The sequence below is a fragment of the Rhinolophus ferrumequinum genome, chromosome 10 (assembly GCF_004115265.2).
Source record: "Rhinolophus ferrumequinum isolate MPI-CBG mRhiFer1 chromosome 10, mRhiFer1_v1.p, whole genome shotgun sequence".
Classification (NCBI taxonomy): domain Eukaryota; kingdom Metazoa; phylum Chordata; class Mammalia; order Chiroptera; family Rhinolophidae; genus Rhinolophus; species Rhinolophus ferrumequinum.
The window spans coordinates 36,077,084-36,098,499 of record NC_046293.1 but is presented as its reverse complement, the minus strand read 5'-3'; the positions used below and the strand labels follow the sequence as shown (position 1 = coordinate 36,098,499).

The 21,416-nt window shown below is 34.7% G+C and overlaps 1 pseudogene; it reads right to left on the bottom strand.

Moving 5' to 3' along the window:
* LOC117028775 (tigger transposable element-derived protein 1-like) overlaps window positions 1–21,416 on the bottom strand; it is a 121,590-nt pseudogene that overhangs the window by 86,201 nt on the left and 13,973 nt on the right.

The window sequence follows — 21,416 nt, the reverse complement described above, 5'->3', positions numbered from 1 at the left end:
CACCTCTGAGAGGATCTTCTATTTGAGATAACAACATTTCTTCTGAGGGGAAGAAGGGCACATTTCTAAATACTCTTTAAGCCCCAGCCGACTTAACCGATAAAACTTTCATCCTATCAGATTTTTAAAAACTGGAGTCTTACTGTATTTTCACTTAATGGAATTGGCTGTAGTGACTTCCTTAAGCAAGTAGTAATCAGGGAACAAACATTTACATGTAAAGAGAAGTTTTTGCAAAGGGGACAAACTTTGGAATGGGGAATAAGTTGATCACCACCTACAGCAGACTTCAGGAATATGGATATAAAAATATCTGGGACTTGGAAGTGGCATAATCAGAGAAGTAGATCAATCCAGAAAGTACATGAAGCAGGAGATAGAATTGGCAGAAGAGTGAAAATTCAAAATGAACTCAAAACCACATAAAAAAGTTAACTGAAAGTGGATTATATACATAAATGTAAAGCCTAAAACTATAAAAATTGTAGAAGAAAATATGGGAGAAAGTTTTTGTGACCTTGAGTCAGGCAAAGATTTTTTAGATAGGACTTAAAAAACATAGACCATAAAAGAAAATTTGATGAGTTGGATTTTGTCAAAATTAAAATATTTTGTTATTTGAAAGACATTGTTAAGAAAATAAAAAGTCAAGCTGAAGGCTGGGAGAAAATTGTAAAAAAAATCATATGTCAGGTAAAGAACTTAAATCCACAATACACAAAGAATTCTTAAATTTTAGAAGGGAATCAACTATATTTTTATAAAGGGGCAAAAGATTTGGAAACATTTCTCCCAAAGACAATGTATAGATGGAAAAGAACACATGAAAAGATGCTCAATATTATTATTTATTAGGGAAATCAAAATCACAATGGGATGCCACTATATACCAATTAAAATGGCTAAATGGATAATGACTAGCCATGCCAAGTATTGACAAGAACGCAGAGCAACTAGATCTCTCATACACAATTGGTGGAAATATGAAATGGTACAACCAATTGGAAAAGTAATGAGGCAATTTCTTATAAAAGTAAACACACACTTACTATGCAACCCAGTAATTCCACATCTAAGTTTTTATTAAAGAGAATTATAAGCATATGACCACACCTAGACTTGTACATGAATGTTTATAGCAGATTTGTTTTAATGGCCAGAAACTGGGAACAACCAGGTTCATCAACTGGTGACTAGATAAACATAGTATATTTACACAGTGGAATACTACTCAATAACAAAAAAGAGCCAACTACGGATATATACAATATGAGTGAAAAAAGCCAGACATATAAAAGTACATGCTGTAAAATACCATTTCTATTAAATTCTAGAAAAGGCACAACTATAGTAAGAGAAAGAAAACTGATTACCATGAGTCAGGATATAGAGAAAGGGGCATGAGGGAACTTTACGTAGTGATGAAAATGTTCTGTATTTCAGTTGCAGTGGTGGTAATACAACTGTTTCCATTGGTCCAAACTTATCAAAAGTATATACTTACAATTAGTTAATTTTACTGCATGAAAATTATACTTAAATAATCTAATTTTAAAAATTGACTCAAAATTACTGAATTTGAAACCAAAACCAGTGAAGGGAGGAATTACAGGGACCAGTAAAGATTGTTGTGCTTTAAGTTGAGGGAGACCGCGTGCTGGGAAAAAAAAAAATTCACTAACTAAACAATGATCTTGCACAAATCACATAACCTTTCTAACCCTCAGTTTCCTCAGACATAAAACAAGGAGATTGAGCAAAATGACCTTTTTTACAGCTCTGAAATTGACAAAAGGTTTATATGTTTTTATATCAAGCATAGACAATTTTGAGAGATGTTTAATCAAGAATTTTGGTTCCATTTTATCAGTCTATATTAATAAAATTGAAAAAGGAAACTGATTTATGTAGTTTGACAGTATTTTAAAACAAGTTGAAATGGAAAGTTTGAATAAGCAAATACAGGAAAGAAAGTGGCTCCCTAAATAAAGTTTTCATATAAAAAAATTCCTCTGATGTACCTCTATTTGCACAGAATGTTTTAACAGTTCTGAGGATTAGTCACTATCAACATAGACCAGTGGAGTTTAGGGTATCAAAAACACATGGGGTTATTAAGTGGTAGACTTGAAAATATCCGTTGGTGCTTGTCATTAAGAAAAAAAGAAACAATAGATGAAGTGTTAAAATGGTGGAACTGTAACAGGGAAACCTTGTGTTTTAAGAGTCACAATACTGAAATAACTTCAAGGGATTGGCTTACACTCAAACAGGAAATTGACCAAATCAACATTTGGCTTGAGATAATGAAGTGATAAAAGGAGCAGTGTGGGGGGAGCACAACTGTGAGTGAGAAGGAGGCAATGGAAGTTCTGTGTGAACCTAGGAGGCTGTTTCTGAAAAGTGTTTTTAATTAAACCTCTCCATCCAGTACTCACGAAACTTAAATACAATACTGAATTAGCGCCTTTGGGAACAGGTATATATATTTTTAAAAAGTAACAAATGGGCCCAGCAAAAGCACCTCCATCTTTTCCAGTCCAAATGCTACACCATTTTTCTTTATTGATGGTCCTATTTCAGACAGTAACAAGGCCATTAAGAAAACAAATCTATTGTGAAAGCAGATGAAAGGACCAAATTGCACAAAAACACCTAAAAATGAGTGCTGCTGTTCCTCAATCCCTACCTCCCCGTCCCTCTTACTGGGATTGGAGCTGAGTTCAGCTCCAGGACCTGATAACTGGAACTTGATAGGAGGCGGGGCCTGCCAGCAGGAGCCAGGACCAAACCGGGTGAAGCAGCTAGCCAATGAACTAACCCAGCCAGAGTTGGAAAAGTAGATGCGGAGTTAAACCAACTAGGCTCAGAGTCCGAAACAGAGTTAGTAAGAAGCACAAACAGACTGGCATTGAACTAATAAGGCTTTCAGAAGTTGCACCAATGTACCTAAAAATCTTCTCTCTCTCCCTCCCTTACTCCCTCCCACCCTATCTCTCCTACCCTCCCCTTCCTCCCTCTTTTTTCCTGCCATTATCTATTTTCTTATCCAAATCTGAAACTGGGTTGCCACAAATCAGGGTTGCCACAAGACTCTAAATGGCACAAAGTATTTTAGTTTGTACACTGGGGCATCTTTAAAGTAATGATGATTAAATTTTATAGAATATTTTCTATGTACAGGGTACTGTCTTAGCATTTTGCAAAACAAAATAAAGCAAAAAAGCTGTATGAGATAGGTACTGTTATCATTCCCACTTTACAGTGATATAATACAGAATATTTAAGTGACTTGCCAAAGTTCACAGAGCTTGAGAGTAACAGAGCAGAAATTAAAACCCAAGAAACCTGGCTCCGACCATGGGCCAATTGTATAGCTTGGAAGGGACCCAAATCTAGAATAAAAACCACCCTTAGGATGGAGCTGATTTCTGGAAGAACAGACTCAAATGCAGGTGCAAGGAGGAAGTTTGGTCCTGTGGGCAGAGCATGGTGTCCAGAGGGTGTGGCAATATTTAACAGGTGGTGGTACAGCCCAGCAGTCAGACCCAAAGAGGTTCAGCCTGGGCTGGAGAAGTTCCAACAGGTCAAGCAAGAGCATTGATGGGAAATTCAGATAGGCAATTGTCAACACCGCGGGCACCCCCTTCAGGATGGCCCCTATTCTAGAACTAGAAATAGTAGTAATGGCACCGAGATAGAACTCAAAGAAAACAAGAATGGAATCTAGTTACCCTTACTGTGGAGATTGAAGCCATCCTTATGTTTTGACCAAGTCTCAATGCCCCCCTGGACTACTCCCAGCCAATGATTGAGTGTGGTGGGGATACTGAGGCAGGCCATATCCTAGGAGATGTGGCCCTACTTGGACAGAATTCTTTGGTTCAAAAAAGCCTTGCCAGACTTTACATAGATGGCTTCCACACAATACTCCTTCCCTCTCTCTTTCCCTCAGCATCAATTACAATCTCACAGCTCTCCCAGCAAACCACGCTCCTTCATTTCCTCTCACAGATGTTTCCCCCGAAAAAAATCCTTGCACCTTTAATTCCATCTGGGCTTCTGCTTCTTAGAAGACCCAGACCAATTATATTTGTTTGTGCATTAGTTCACAAAGCATTTTTACATATATCTGCTCATTTGCGCTTACAAGAGTTCTGCGCGATAAGCAGGGTGGATTCGATTACACCCATTTTACAGGTTTGGAAGTTGAAGCTCAGAGAGTTCAAGTTCTGTATCTATGAGAGGCAGCCTCTCATATGACCCCTGGCAATCCCTGCCTCCTGGTCTTTACATCCTTGTGTATTTTCCACCCCCAACACCCCTGAGTGTGGGCTAGACTTACTGAATAACTTCTAATGAATAGAATATGACAGAACTAATGGATTGTCACTTCAGAGATTAGATTATAAAAGACTGCAGCTTTGTCTTGAGTGCTCTGTCTTGTTCTCATTTGGATCATTTGCCCTGAGGGAAAACACCTGCCATGTTGTAAGGCAGTCCCATGGAGAAGTTCATGTGTCAAGGGACCAAGGCCTGCCAACAACAATGTGAGTGAGTTTGGAAATAGACTCTCCCCTTTTTTCCCCCATTAAGCCTACAGATGAGACCACAGCTCCAGCTGACAGTTTGACTGCAATCGCATGAGAGACCTTAAGCCAGGGACACCCAGCGAAGCCACACCAGGATTCCTGATCCACAGAAACTGTGACATAATAAATGTTTATTATTTTAAACTGCTATGTTTTGGGACTAACTTTTAAAAAGCAAGAGAAAACTAATACAGTATCCAATGTTCAGAGTGAGTAAGTGGCAGAATACATCATTGAAACTTATCCCAAAGTTTTGTCTAGCTGCATTTTATTCTGATCCCTACCCCAATTTGCAGTACTACTTTTCTCCATTCCTTTTACAAATAAACTTAAATCATTTCTTTCTTTCTTTTTTTTTTTTTTAATGGTATGGCCTGTCAAACATTTTTGCTGTGGTAACAAACATTCCCTAAATCTCAGTGACCTTGAACAGTGAACATTAAGTTTTGGTTCACAGTTCTGTTAGTTGGCTGTGGCTCGGCTGGGCCCACTCAGCTCTGTTCAGTTCTGCTCTGTGAATCTTCACATCACATCCCAGTCTAAAGGGCCTAGGCTAAAGGAACTGTCCTTATCTGAAAATGATGTTCTTATGGCTAAGGTAGCAACAGAAAAGGCCAAACTGAACCATCCAAATACGTTGATAATTTCTGCTCAGAAGTGGCATACATCATGTTCATTCACATTCTATTGGCAAAGCCAATCGTTTAGCCAACCCAACAATGTGCCATGATAGTGTATGCTGCCTAGAGAGGCATGGGAAGTTACAAGGCAAAGGGCATGGCCTTGTAACACATGGGAGCTGTAGTTGGCAGGAATAATATAACCTACCATATATAATAATCAGTGGTTATGAGTTTAGATCATATCAATGGTTCAAGAATTAATGCTTAGAAGTTTTAAAAAAATTAAAGCATTAAGTGTAATAAATTAGTCCCCTTAGAGTGCATTATGAAAACACCAATGCTCATTGAAACCATTGAGCAGAGGGTAGAAAATACTGGACTGCCATTTTGTAGAGAAATTGGCAAAACACCACATCCAAAATGAGTGACCATTATTTAGTCATGATATCTTTGCAGTTGTAACTTTTAGAGATGGGAAAGTGGTTCCTTTCAATACTATGCTCATTTAAGAGGTATTTTTCTACTCTGTTTTGAAAATGGGCATGAAGTCCCATGGGAAAAAAAAAAAAAAGTTAGATTCCTTGCTTAATCTTTGAAATGGTCACTACAACCTATCAATCCTGAATTGGCCAGGAGCATTATTAGAATTTCTGAAAAGTTGTTAGCACTATCCCTTAAAGGAAAAAAGAAAGAAAAAAAGAAGAAGAAGATGCAAATATTTGTTTTTTTAACAACCAAACGTTCCGGTAGTGATTTTCCACTCTTTGTCTATCTTGACGCTTTAAATAGATTCTATGTTAAAAAATATCTGCTATAATAAAATAAGAAATAGGCAGCTAGCAAATTAGGAAGTAGGCAAAGCTAATCAAAACAATTCTGAAGACTATTTGAAGGTACAGTCCCAGATTTTTTTTTTTTTTTTTTTTTGGAAATGTCAATGTTTCAACCTTTTTTAGACAGTATTTTCACAGCTGATTTTGAGATTAACTTCTAATGCACCATCATACTTTTAAACAAATATATCATAGCAATGATATATGTTGATGTCTGGCAGTTCTGCTTATTGGCTATATGATAAGCACATCCTCTGTGCCTTCTTACAGCCCTATATTAAATGTGCTCTAATAAGTATAGTGGCCACAGAGGAGAAAATTAAGGGTTTGAGGAACTAATGGTACACCTAGATATACAACAGAAAATCATTCTGCTTCAAAGGGACAGCCCTAGGAGAGGACATATAAACTCACATACATATTGTAAGCTTGCTCTCCTTTCACCGTAAGCTACTTAAAGCGGAGAGAGACCAGCATTTTCAGGATTGTACGAGATTAATTTTCAACTTTCAGGTCAAAGGTTGGACCATCATGTTTTTTGTTTTGTTTTGTTTTGTTTTGTTTTGTTTTGTTTTGTTTAATGGTGAGAGAAATAGGAAACTTCAGTTCTGTGAGCTACTTCTAGCTTCCAGTTCTTTCGGAGCTAGTTCATCCAAGTGGATAAATACTTAGGTGTGACTTACCTGTTTATACCCAACGTTATAAAATTGAAACATAGTTTTTGAGTCCTATAGCAATGTCCTAAAACAATGCAATGAGAATATTATTCCCTGAAAGTTTGTTAATGTGGGTTGTTCACTCTTTCTATTTCTTTTCTACATCCTTCCCCAAGTCACTGGATCTCGAACTTTCCTTCTACTTTTATTTTCCCCCACTTATTTTTACTTTCCCAATATATATATTTTTTTATGTCTCTCACACTTAACTAGCCATAAAACTGAACAGCATTTGTATTTGTTACACATATTAGCATTTCAGGCTCCTTTTTGTAAATTTGTAATGTAGATCACTATATTTTCTTTTTAAATATACTATTTCTCCTTATGTGCCTTATTTTTTATTGTTGTAAGTGGCCTGATCAGTAGATTTTAACATAAAAAAAAACAACCCTCTGCTGTTTCCATAACACAGCAAGATTGAATTTTGGGATGTTGGCACTACACTTCCAATAGACATGAAGAGCCCTTAAACATTAAATTTTTAAATAGATGAGTCTCATGTTAAGTGAGATTAAATATGTTCTATTGAATATTTTATTCCATAAAGAGCATATAGCTTGCTATTTTTTAAAATAACATACAAATAAAAATTTAACACTATTTTTATACAGGTAAGTTCATATAGCAGTTTTGGAGTCTCTCAATATGTGTGTCTGTTGAGGTACACAAAGTTTAGGCCTTAGTTTCCTTCTCAAACAAGATGAGAGATGTAAACAAACTTCAAGTTCTATCAATTTACTTTATTTATATGTTTTCTGAAATTCATCAAACCATCTTTAGCAAGTCACATGAACTTTAAATACTCCTTCAAGATTTGTCATAAGGAGGATTATAATAAGTTCTCAGATCTTAAAAATATGCATGCATTAAATAAAACTGTACACATTTTTAAAAGAAATCTAAAACATACTGAAAAATTGTATTCTAATATTTATGGTTGTGATTTTATTCATATTTTGTTATACTTGAAAATGCAAAAATTGTAATTTACCCAATTCTAGCAAACATATTTAAAATGAAAATAAATATCAATAAACATAGTGCTACACATAATTTTGTGAGGTATAAGACCTACACTGTTCATAGTTCATAGTTTTGTCCTCATTTGTCTTAGAGTAGAAAATCTAAACTCATACATGTTTGGATGCTACTGTTACATGCATAGATTTTTAAAAATACATTAACTTATTTTAACCAAGAATATGAGTAATAACAACTAGGTAGTCACCCAGGGAATGCCATTAAAATCTAACATAACTAATAGCAAATTTTTATTCAAATTCTTCAGTGATTCAGAACACTTGGTTAAAGCTCTTTCCGTCCTCTCCACAGTGTTTCCTGTTCTTGGCCAGATGCACAGCCACAAGCAGAAGCACCAAAAACTCTGAGAGAAGCCATTGTTGAAAAGAGCTGGAAACTGAATCATTTTCCCAAGACCCCCAGCCCATAGATTCAAAATGGGAGGGATTTAGAGACATGGAAATCCCTGGCTGTCCATTAGAACTGTTTCCAAATATTTATTATGTATCTACCCATCACTGATTATAAGAAACATTACTAAAATGTTTACATGAAAGCAACAAAAATCAGTGACCATGAACATTATAATTTATCTCTACATAACAGTGCTACTAGCAGCCCTTAAAATTTGGTTCTATTTTTAGTGGAGGCTCTCTCCTCATTGAAAAACTTAAGCAACCAAAGCCCAAATTAAATCATATTGATGGTCCCTGGCTATGCAACTTGACAACTATGACAAGGGTCGCCTCCTGGCCTGCTGTATAGAGACAGGACAAAACTGATATTCACATTCAACCTGATTCTCAGGTTGCCTCTTGTAAAAGGAGATTTTGAGAGTAAAGCTATAATTTAGGCTCAGATAGTGATGCTGACTGAATGCTACCCATTATACAGAATGTTCTTTTCATGTAATATAATTTGATTTCAACAACATTTGTTAAATAGTGGGTAGCAACTAAAATGAGGACCACAGTCAAAAGAAGCTCGTCTGGTGTGTGGATGACTGCCTTTATGATGTAACATTGTGAGTGGAGGCCTTTGCTCTCAAATTTCAGTCTCCACTGTTTTCTGAAATCTATCAGTAATGCTTCCTTCCATTGGAGTACAGTGGAGTACCCTGGATGGCTGTTTTTCAATACAGATAATTTGGGGAGGGATGCCCAAGTTAAATACTCAAAATCTTAGAGTGGACAGATATTTTACTCATGCATTAACTTTTTCATTCATTCACTCATCTCATTGATTCCTGTAACTGAAATGTATAGAGCGTTGTCTACATGCTAAGCTTCCTTCTAGGTGTTGGAAATCTTTAGGAGAGCCCTGAGTAGCTCCCCTCCCCACTCTGCTGGCACCACCACACTGAGCTGATGAGAGTACCCAAAGCGGGGAAAGGGGCACAGGAAAGGGAAAAGAGATTTGCCAAATCCCATTCTGCTACTTCACAGTTTTGCCTAAAGCTGGCTCTGGCGGTGCCCACAGGTGTCCAACCTCAACTGGTGAAGTGTGCAAAAGCTGTCTTGAAAAAGGGAAGTTGACTTCGGAAATACAGGATTCCCTAGAGTCTATGATTTCATTGATTGAGAACAAGTTTTCCTTAGCATTTAAAAAATGTTATATAGTAAATGCTGGCAGAATCTAATTAGTCTCACAAAGAAGCTGCTCAACATATTAAGATGCATATGTTCGGCAAATCTAAAAATGAAAATTTCATCCTCTTGATCAAGCCAACTGCCCTATTTTTGTAAATGGCACCAGACACAAGACTTAAAATCACAGAATCACCTTTGACTAAACATTTCAATCCTCTTTCTCACCTCCCATATTGCATTTTTGGCCATGTTCTTTTCATACTCCTATTCATTTTCCTTTCCTTCTTTCCTGTGTTCCACCTCAATCCGAGCTCATATATCAACAACTTCTCATCTCCCTGCCTTCAATATTTCCTTCCTTCCTACCCATCCCGAAAACTGCCACTATAACATCATTTTGATTATGTTGTTTGTGCCTTTGGTGCAATCAGTGTAAAGGCTCCTAAAATTTAGCTTCAGGTCCTCGTTGTACCTCAATCACAATTTGTGCTACAGCCGACTTGTGATCCTACTGAGCTTCTGATAAAATCTAAACTCCTTAGCTAGATGTTAAATTTGTCCTCAACCTATCTTTACCATCTTATGTATAACTACTCGTTTTAAGGCTTCTATTTCAGTGCAGATGGTTTACTCACCACTCCTTTTCATTTTTCTACTTCCATATATTTACTCATAATGATTTTACGGGGGTTGGGGGGGCAGAGAGAGAGAGAGAGATACAAATTTAAGCTTTATGGTGCTTCTGACCATTCTTGGAACTTCTGAGTCTGATTTTCACCTGTAAAATGAAGCTTTATGATGTCTATCCTCTCAACCTTCTAGGATCATGAAGGTCAAAGGAACTAATATTTATCAGCTCCTTGTTATGTGCCAAAGACTTTGCTAGTTTTAGGTTATATGTTATTTTATTATAATCTTCCAATGATTCTGTGATATAGGTAGCAAAATGATATTTTCATTTTGCTGATAAGGAAACTGAGGCAATAATTTGTGCACAAATACTTTGCAGATTGAGAAACTATAAAATTGTGTATTTTTGTATGTTTGTGACCTCCTATTAAGTCTTCTGTCTTATGCAATCTTAATATTTTCTCCAACTACATTTTAAGTTATTTTATGGGATAAATTTTATGTATTTCTTTAGTAATATATCCTCTCATGATAGTTGCTAGAGTTAGTAATTGCTTTGTAGATACTTTCAAATTTATTTTGATATACAGTTTATGTGATAGTTGATTAATAATTTTACTTTTCCATCAGAGGAGCTTAAATTTTTCTTTCTTCTATTTTTGCCAGTTAGATGGCAGCCCCATACCTGACAATAAAGAAGCTATGGAGGGATTACCAAGGAAAAGAGGTAAGCCTCATTTACGTAGGCTGCCTCAAGATGTGTATACATAAATATAAATAAGATTTGTTCTGTTTGCAAATATTTCAAAATACATTTAAATAAGTCAATCAAATCTGACCTAATAAAGGGATAAATATGAAGAGTAATTCATTTGCAGCACAATTGTAAAAGATCTAGTAGTGATGAGGCAACTGAGGATAACTTCACTTTACTCGTGATAAATACAATAGACAAGGTAATGACAGACACTCATCACACATTAGCTTTGAAACTTGGCTTTGATGATTTAAATAGAGAAAATAAAACTAGTTTATACTTGAGCAGCTATTTGTTTATTCTATTGCCCTGAAGTTGTAGCCAACCATCATATTAGGTTGAATGACCTTAAGTGTCCACGTTTGAACCGAACTTAATGGACCATTTACTGATCGATGAATTCCAGAAAATAAACCAGCTCCCAAATTTGTGTGTGTGTGTGTGTGTGTGTGTGTGTGTGTGTGTAGTTATACATATTATGCTACTCGTCTCTAAAAACAAATAGAAAAATTTAAATGATAGGTTCTAAACAACTTTCTATATAAATCAAGATGCTAAAGTCAAAAAACTGACTCATTCAGCTTAATTTTTAAAAACGCACTTCAAGTATATCTAATGATGAAAACTTCTTGGTTAAAATAAGTGAGGTTAATTTATGCTGTTTTTACTCTGATTAGAAAGAACATGTTTCATGGTGCTTTGCTCACTAGAAGTAAACAGTTTAGGATGGCGTCCTCTAAGTCCATTCTTTCAGTATGAAACAGGATGCCTAGCATGAACTTAATTTCCTTTACTGCACCGTGTTAAATTCCAAATACTGGTATACATCTTAATATAAGAAATATGTGTGACATAGCACCTTTCCCAAGACAATATGCTTAAAATAAAGAATGAACTAGGGAATTTAATCCATCAACCTATTAGATGATGACAATCTAAGGAAACCCAGTTTATCTTTTCCATCCATCAAAACCAAATGTTTTGCCTTTATCCACTAGAGGGGGTAATATTCTTCCATCTAAAAGAACATGGACTTATCCCAACAAGATTTAAATGCACAGTGACTTTACTTCTTTTGAAACCAGGTTGATTAAATAATATAATATAACGGATGCCGAAAATATCAATGAAGGTTGCTTCAAAAATATTTGTGACACAAAGATCAGAAATAGTTATTGTTCTTGTCCATCCTAAAATTTTGCAAAATCAGTGGTTGTAAAGATGGGTAACTTTGTTTTAGTTGAGAAAAGGAAATTTACACAAAGTAATGCTTTCTATGACCATTTCAAAAAGTATTGCATACTTTTTCTTGTGATTATTTTCAATATATTAGAGTTGATAATTGGATTGTTGTCTGTTTGGTTCAGTAAGGAGGCAAATCAAATCTTGATTTTTTAAGATTTGTATTTAAGATATGTATTTAAGATATAATAAAGAAATTAAATAGATTTATAGACGTTTATGACAAACATAAATACATGAATTAGACATGGTATAACATGGTTTGGAATACTTGAAGAACAATAACATATGTACAGATCTGTTTCTTTAAATATGCATACATAATTGTCACTGTTTATCATGGTAACAATTTTCATTTAATAAATTCCAAGTCAATAAGACAAGGAAGGTTTTTTTTCTTTAAACCTACTGAAAAATAGTTTGAATTGCAGAATAGCCAATCATATTTGGTTGTTAGAAGATAATCAAAATAATTGGTTAGAAATAACCAGTTGCCAAACTGATGAGATGTCATAATTATAATTAACTGTGCTATTAGGTCAGTTGTTTAGTTATTTCTATGAATAAGAAAAAGCCTAATAAAAATGCAGAATAATTAGTTCAGTTGAAAAGAAGAGATAATTTGAGAAAAGAAAGTATGTTACACGAACTCTATTTTTCGTAATTCTAATCATTTTCTAAAATAAAATATATTTCTAGTTCTTGGAGATTATTCCCCTTGAATGATAGCTGCAGTAGTGGTTTCAAATGGTGGGTGAATACCAGGCTCACCATACAACTTTTGAAAATATTCATGCCCTGTGGTATGCTGATTCAGCAGGTCTGGGGTGGGATCTCAGCATGGGGACGTTTAAAAAATCTCCATATTCTAATCAGCAGGCCTGGTTGAGCATCACTGAATTGTGCAAGTGTTAATTGTACCTGACTAGATTTTTATTCTTTCTCTTTGACCCGTAGAAGGTATAGTATTAAAAAGTCTTTGGAGGCAAAGGAGAAAATCATTGTGAATTATTATGACTTTTTACAGGAAAATCTCCTATTGTACAAGTGAGAGTAAAGGCCTCAAAATACCTATGTGTGATAGTGAATTCCACATTATAGTGCAAATAAACATGCTTTTGAAGTCTTGTATTGTTTCTTAGTAATTTGTGCTGCCTGGAGATCTTCCAAATACAACGAACAAAGGCTTGTAGAAAGGACATACTGCATCATGGAAAAATTTTTGCTATAGGCAAGAAAGAATATTTACAAATAATAATTCCAAATAGGCCAAAAAAAAACCCTATAAATATCTATTGTGTTCTTGTAAATATATTACCTTGGAATATAGTTATTTAAAAAGTGAGCGATATATTTATCTACTATCTACATTCAAGCACATTATAGTGAGGTCACATCTCAAATAGAGATTTTATAATAACTGGGAAGTTAAATTATATGCATCTAAAGAGAATTTGGCCTGTTTCATGATGAAATATGCCACCTATAATTTATTTTACTATAAACAGGATTTTCTATATATATTATTATAGATAGCTATTATTAACTTACAGTACATGACTTACTTTAATCAATATAGAAACAAACTTACTGTAAAACAGAAAAAGATCCATTTTTTTTCTTCTAAAGTGTTTTCCATCACATTTTAAAATATTTACTGAAAAGGCACTGTGACTACAAAGAGTGACAGGGCATAGGTCAGAGACGAGTAGAAAGAATTAGTATATATTCAAATAATTGCAGTGTAGTAACACATTCTTCACATATTAAAGATGTTGGTACCTATAAATGTCCAGAGGAAAAAGTATCCAAATCTGCTTGTAAAAGTCTAGAGGTGGTGAAGGTGGTAGCAGTGGACAATTATGGAAGAGTTAGAAATGGTTCCAGAATTCAATAATTCATTCATTTAATCAAAGTTTGTAGAGAACTTACTCTGCACACATGGCGTTTTCCTTTATAAAGCAGGTAATCTTTGAGGTATGTCCAAAATTAGCTACAACAACAATGCAGAGTATCACGAATGACATGTGCAGGTGGAAAGTGCTATGGAAGGTTTAAAGAAGGAAACATCTCCAAGAAGTAAGTCATTGAAAGGGTCTTAAAGTACAGGTAGGATTGTTTCTGAAGAAAAGAATAGTATCAGAATGTAGAGGCAGGAAAACCTGGGGAAGACCTGGGGACCCGTTGTTTGTCCAGTTTGCTTGAAGAGTGTATTTCTTCCCTTAAACTCAGATCACATCTCCACTCTAGGAATGATTCCTGAGCTGTTCCACTCAAATCAATAACTGAACTTGTGCTAGGTTTCCAACTGGAACCAGTGAAACACTTAAGCATGTGCTATTTTGCATTGTTTTCAGTTGTTTACTCTTTTTTTTTTTTTAACTTCTTAGCTCTATTGTGAATTCTTTGAGGACAGGGATTGATTTTGTACACTTGTGATATCTTTCACATTGTCTGCTATACTATTTAGGCACACTATTTGGATTTATTATTCTAAGTGTTTGTTTTTGACTGATACAATATGACTAAATGTAATAGTGGTAGGCTTACGAGGCAAAATATAGGAAACCCCTTTAAATTTGAATTTCGGATAAACAAGAAAAAAGTTTTTAGTATTAAAAAATATATTGATGGGACTTAATACTTACACTAAAAAATTCATTGATACACATACACACACACACATACACATACAGAGTAAAAAAAACAAACTTGATTATTGGGCTGGAGTGGCAAAGATAAGTTCTAGGGAAGGAATGTAGAATAAAAGTCTTTTAAAAATTAATAATACATACAATGGATTATTGTTCAACCTTAAAAAAGAAGAAAATTCAGCAATATGTGACAACCTACATGAAATGTGAATAAAAGTCTTTTAAAAATTAATAATACATACAATGGATTATTATTCAACCTTAAAAAAGAAGAAAATTCAGTAATATGTGACAACGTATATGAAATTTGAAGACATTATTTTAAGTGGAATAAAACTGTCACAGAAAGAAATACTTCCTGATTCCACTTTAAAGAGTTACCTAAAATAGTCAACTTCATAGACTCGAAGAGTGGACTGCCGATTGCCAGAGGCTGGGTGGAGGGAAAAAAAGGGAGTTACTATGTAATCAACAGGCATAAAGTTTCAGTAAGCAAGACGGTAAGTGCTAGAGATCTGTCAAACAACATGGTGCCTATCGTTAATGATACTGTATTGAGCGCTTGAAAATTTGTAAAGAGGGTAGATCCCTTACCACAGTAAAACAAAATAATAAAACACTGTATATTATGAAAAACTTACGCTGTGAGGAAAATTTTTCCAATTGATGACAAATAATTTATATTGGTATGGTAGCTCTTTCCAAAATTTTCCCGTAGGCTTTTCCTTTCCAAACTACACAGGCAAGGATATAGAATACCAAATGTCGTATTACTCGTTTTTTGTAGACTGAAAGACTTGTTTTTCCTTTCTACAGGAAGTATTGAGGCATTAGCCAAAACAGGCATAGCTAAGTAACACTTTTAATTCGTCTACTTCAAATTCCTGTGACATTTGCCCAGAATTCTAGATAACTGCTTCATGGGCAGTTTTATAAGCCAAGAATTTGCTTCTCCCCCTTGTTCTCTGCCTAGTTCAGTGGCTTCTTGGTCACACCACACTGGTAAATAGGATACAATCTTTTAAAATTAGAATATGCTGAAAATAATTTCAGTTATAACTCTGATTTGTAACATGTATTTTGTGCGTATGTGGGAAGCTCGGTGGGGTTCACTGAACAATTGTATTGTTTTGTCTCCAAAACTAATGAAAAACAAAGAAAATCAGCGATCATGGCCCCAGTTTGTTTTTAGTTCAACTTTAAAGAGAGAAAACCTGCTTTTCTAGGGAACTGCAGGAGGGCTGTTCAACTGTCCTGCCTTGAAAACCTGTCTCCCACATAAATCAGCTGTGTTGACAGACAGTACTTCCCTGTAAGAAACCACTATTTCTTCCTCTGTCTCCTGCTTATCTTTCATGCATGGCACTTATCAAACCTAGATAGGATGAAGAATTATGAGCTGAAGACCCTTGTATTTTCATACATTATTAGTTGTATGCCCCCAAAATAGGACTGAGGTTCTTATATCAACCTAGAGGATGGTCTCTAGAGGCAAGCTTAAGGGCTCTGTCTTGTCTAGTTAATTTTTTTTTTTTGGTCAGAGGCTTAACTGAAGATATAAAGGAATGCTTATCAAATTTGCATTGCAGCATAATTTGGAGAGTTGAGAGAATTTCATGTATGACAGAGTTAAGATCCACACAAAAACAAAACTTCCAACATATGCAAACAAGGGTCAAATCTAACAACATGAAACTTAGTGTGGGTAAATTTGGAATTTAACACTTGAGTCTCTCTCTCTCTCTCTCTCTCTCTCTCTCTCTCTCTCTCTCTCTCTCTCTCTCTCTCACACACACACACACACACACACACACACACACACACACACACCTGCATTCCTATAGGCTGAGGGGAGCAGGGCTTATTGGCTTGTGTATGTTAGCAATTGTATAACAAAAATTTATAGATTTATTTCAATAAAAGCCAGCAGTGTGATGTGGCTGCTGAGAAAGCTAACGCACCTTTGGGGTGTGGTAATAGACCTATAATGGTTTGAACGAGAAAGTGATTGCCCTGCTCCAGGAGCTGGTTGGAACAGTCCTGATGTATTACAATCAGCTCTTAGGATCTGGAAAACATAGACAAATTAGACTATATTCAAAAGCAATTTTTCCATGAGTTTAATCTGAAGAAACCATAAATAAAAGCTTAGAGAAGATTCTTGACAATAGTAGTTAATTTTAAATTATTTATAAGACATCTGAAAGGAAATCAGACATGTCCTCATGAATGGTAGAACTGGACCTAATAAGTTGATATTGCAAGAGGATAGATATTGGCTCAATATAAACAAATTATGGCTTTCAGAGCTTAGAGTAGGTTGTTTCAGAGGAGTTACCCATTTGGGGAAATTCAAGGGTAGTCTGGAAAACTACTAGATTGGTTGTTAGAGAGTTCAATATCAGAAGATAAATGTAGTAGATAATATTTAAGGCCTGGGAGACAACATACTATAGCCAGTAAAGTTACATTCTCTGAAGTTAAACAAATGAGATCAAACATTTAGAGTCTATGTGACACTGACAAAATATATAACTTCTTTGTTCCACAATTTCTTTATCTACAAAATAAAAATAATAGAAATTAACTCAGGATTATGAGGAACATTGAATGAGAAATACATGTACAGGAATTAGTCCAGAGTAATTAATGATGTTTTATTTTAAGATTTACATCCATTTCAACTCAGGCAGTTGAAAATTATTTGTAAAGAAAAGTTTATGTGTTTGACTTGGACCATCTATGCATTCAGGCCTCTTTCAATATTCTCTCTTGCTACCATGGTTGGTTGTCTATCTATCTATCTATCTATCTATCTATCTATCTATCTATCTATCTATCTATCTATCTATCTGTCTACCTAACACCTACCTATACCACAGATATTTGGTATGAAATAGCTATGAAAAAGCCTTAGGACTCATTCACACTCTACTGACTGGGACTATGGTATAGTTACAGCCTATTAAGTACCTAGAACATTTTTACTTCTTATGAGTATTCTTGTTACCTTGGGAAAATGCAGATGAGGGAGAGTAAATTTATAGGTCTCGATTTCAACCTTATGACAAACTGCTCACATGTAATTTGCACACCATTAATTAACCTAGAGTGTTTTTTATCATTGCTTCTGATGTAGCCTATTAAAACATAAAGAGAACTACATGGAGGAGCTAGAACTCAAAAGGTGAGGTACAGGCAATAGGAAGAGGTGCCCTGACAGGGAAAGATGATGCATCCAAGCTAGTGGACAAGCCATCCACTAGTACTTGCAGTATCCTGTGCTGTGATTTATCTGGACAGGAAGGTCTGAACTATTTTGAGCAATGTGATTGGATCATAGGGCATCTTGGCATTCAAGAATGGAACCACACATTTGTAGTATGTATCATCTCCTCTAAAGATATAATCCTTGCATTCAAGAAAAATGTATGTATGTGTACATATATGTGTGTGTGTATATGGTATATGTGTCCATATACAGGATTAGCTTCATTAATATGCTGCCTGTACAGTTGTATAGGGCTCCATACTTAGAAGAGTTCTACACTCGGGTTAATGTTCTGTGGTTTGTGTATTAAAATTCTTAATAATTTTTGAACATAGAGTACACATTTTCATTTTAGATCCCATCAATTAGGGGTGTGTGTGTGTGTGTGTGTGTGTGTGTGTGTGTGTGTGTAATCTTAGAAGAAAAAAGGGACCTTACCATTTGTCTAATTGAACCCTTCTTCCTAACTCCATTTCTTCCACTCCACGATTGACTATAATATAGATGCCCCATTATTGTTGTTTTTGCTTTTATTTTTTCATTTAAAAAATAACACCAGTTGTGAATACTTGATGTACATCTTTCTGGTTATTTTTTAATAAATATAGACACATATGTATATGCATATTATTGCTTTTTTACATGTATGAGATCATGTAATACACATACCTATTCACCCGTTTCACTTGATGACATGCATTAAAGATATTTATAGATATCCAGATATTAGTTGTCATGATTTTTGAAGATTACTAGTAGTAGTTTAGCAAGCCTTCCATTGGTTCTTGCAGTACCCTGGCGTGTGACTTATCTGGACTGGAAGATCTGAATTATTTTAATGCAATGGGCACTCTCCTGTTATTTCTGCATATTTTGGACTTAAGCTGTCTGTTGACTACGTTTACTCTATTCTTTCTCTTTGAAGAGTATTCTTTTCAATAGAAAGACAGAAACAATATCAAAATAATGCCATTCTCCCCTCACTCTCTTATCTGTTGACTTACATTATCTTGAGCAAAAGACCTAATTTTTTCCTTTTGATTTTTCTGTTCAGTAGCTACAAATACTATTTGGTTGGCTTGAAGATTTTTTTCCTTTCCCAATACTCGCAGCTTATTCTGGACTTTCAATTCTTCTGACACTATTTAAAAAAAATTAATGTCATTCTTTTGTATTAATTCTTATCCTACCTCCTTTGTAATTTATGCTTATCTTCTTCAAATCTGAGTTCACCAAGAAGTTTCATGGGTTACATTATATGCCTCCCCTGCTTTATCCTCACTGGAATAATTAATACTAATTAAGATAATACTTTTAGAGAATCCTCCTCCCCAATCCACCCCTAAATATTTTATTTGTTAGACTCTCTGGTAATTGAGTATAACTTTATTTTCTTTGATCTTTAAAAGGGTGTTTTATTTTCTTGACTCACATATCCAAAATAAGCACAAATGAGATTTTGAGGAGATATTTCAGTCTAGGCATGTATAAAAGAACTACATGTGCCTAACTTAGAGCAGGTCCTAAGTAGTCTAGTATTGGTAATAATGTTATTAGGATGAATGAATGAATGTATAGATATATAAATTTAAGACAAGGGACATATAATATTTGCTGCTTTAGATAAATATATGATTAGCTAAACCTTATAGTTGTTCTTATAGAGTTGCTTTCTTATATGGTTCCTGTTTTGCGTTTCAACCTTCAACCTTCATCAACTATGGAGTAAAATACAAAATTAAATGTGAAATTTTTACATTCTTTTAAACTAATCTAAGTCCACCTTCACATAACACTATACTGCTTCACATAGTGCAGGATACTTAGAAAAGAGTATTCCTAATTCTTTCCTTCTGTCCTTTGTGACATTGCTCATTTCATCTATCCATTTGCTCTACTCACCTACTACATTGTTACTATTATCACTTTATACAAAAAGTTATTTTTTAAATCAATTAACAATAAGAAGAAAAGACTAATTTTTTATTTTTGCTTATTCATTCTGCAAGTCTCTCCCTTTCTTTATGTAGATCCAAGTTTCTGACATATATAGTTTTCCTTCTGCTTGAATAATTTTTTTTAACATTTTTGTAGGTCACATCTACTGGTAAAAAACTACTCAGTTTTTATTTGTCTCAGAAAGCCTTTATTTCTTCACTTTTGAAGGAAAAATTTTGCTAGATATAGAATTGCAGAATGGCGAGGTTTGCGTCTTTCAATGCTTTTCAGTTTTCACAGCATTTTAGTCTTGCTTGCTTGATTTCTGATGAGAAATCCACCATAATTCTCATCCTTGTGGGTAAGGTTTTTTTTTTTTTGCCCTCTGGCTTCTTTCAAGATTTTCTCTTTGACTTTGGTTTTCTGAAGTTTGAATCTGGTATGCTTAGGTGTGGATTAAAAAAAAAAAAAAATATATATATATATATATATATATATATATATATATATATATATATATATATATATATAGTATGTTAATTTTTCTTTGTATTATGTGTGTTTCCTGGACTTATGTTTTGATGTTTACTAAATTTCTGGAATTGACATAACAAATTATCACAAACTGGTTAGCTACTAACAACAGAGATTTATTCTCTAACAGTTTTGGAGTCTAGAAGTCTGAAATCAAGGTGTCAGTAGAGCCATGTTTCCTTTAAGGCTCTGGGGAAGAATCCTTTTTTGCTTCTTCCTAGGCTCTGGTGATTGCTGTCAATCTGTGGCATTTCTTGTAGTTGCATCGTTCCAATTTCTGCCTCCATCTTCACTCGGCCATTTTTCCTCTGTGTATGTCTATGTCTGTGTCTTCACTTGTACTTATAAGGACAGTACTCATTAGATTTAGGCCCCACCCAAATCCAGTATGATTTCTTCTTGATAAATTACATCTGCCAAGACTATTTTCAAATAAGATCACAGTCTAGGATTCTGGGTGGAAATGAATTTGTAGGGAAGGGAACACTATTCAACCCACTACAGTGTCTATGATTAATTTTGCAAAGTTATTGGCTAATATTACTTCAAATATTTCTTCTGCCTGTTCTTTCTTCTTCTGGTATTTCAATTATGCATACGTAATACCTTTTGAAATGATCTCTCTCGCAATTCTTAGATACAAAGTTCTGTTTTTTGTTGTTGTTGTTGTTTTGTTTGTTTGTCTTTTCATTCATTTTTCTCTTTGGGAAGTTTCTATTGACCTACGTTCAGGCTTACTGTTTCTTTCCTCAGCCATTTCAGTTACTGATGAGTCCATCCAAAGGCATTCTTCATTTCTGTTACAGCATATTTGATTTCTAACATTTCGTTTTGATTCTTTTGTGTAGTTTTGCTTATATTACCCATCTGTTCTTTCATGTTGTCTGGTTTTTCCATTGGAAACCTTAACATACTGATCATAGTGATATTAATTTTTGATAAATTCCAGCTCAGATCCTTTATATCTGAGTCTGATTGTGATTGCTTTTTCTCCTCAAACTGTGCTTTTTTCTT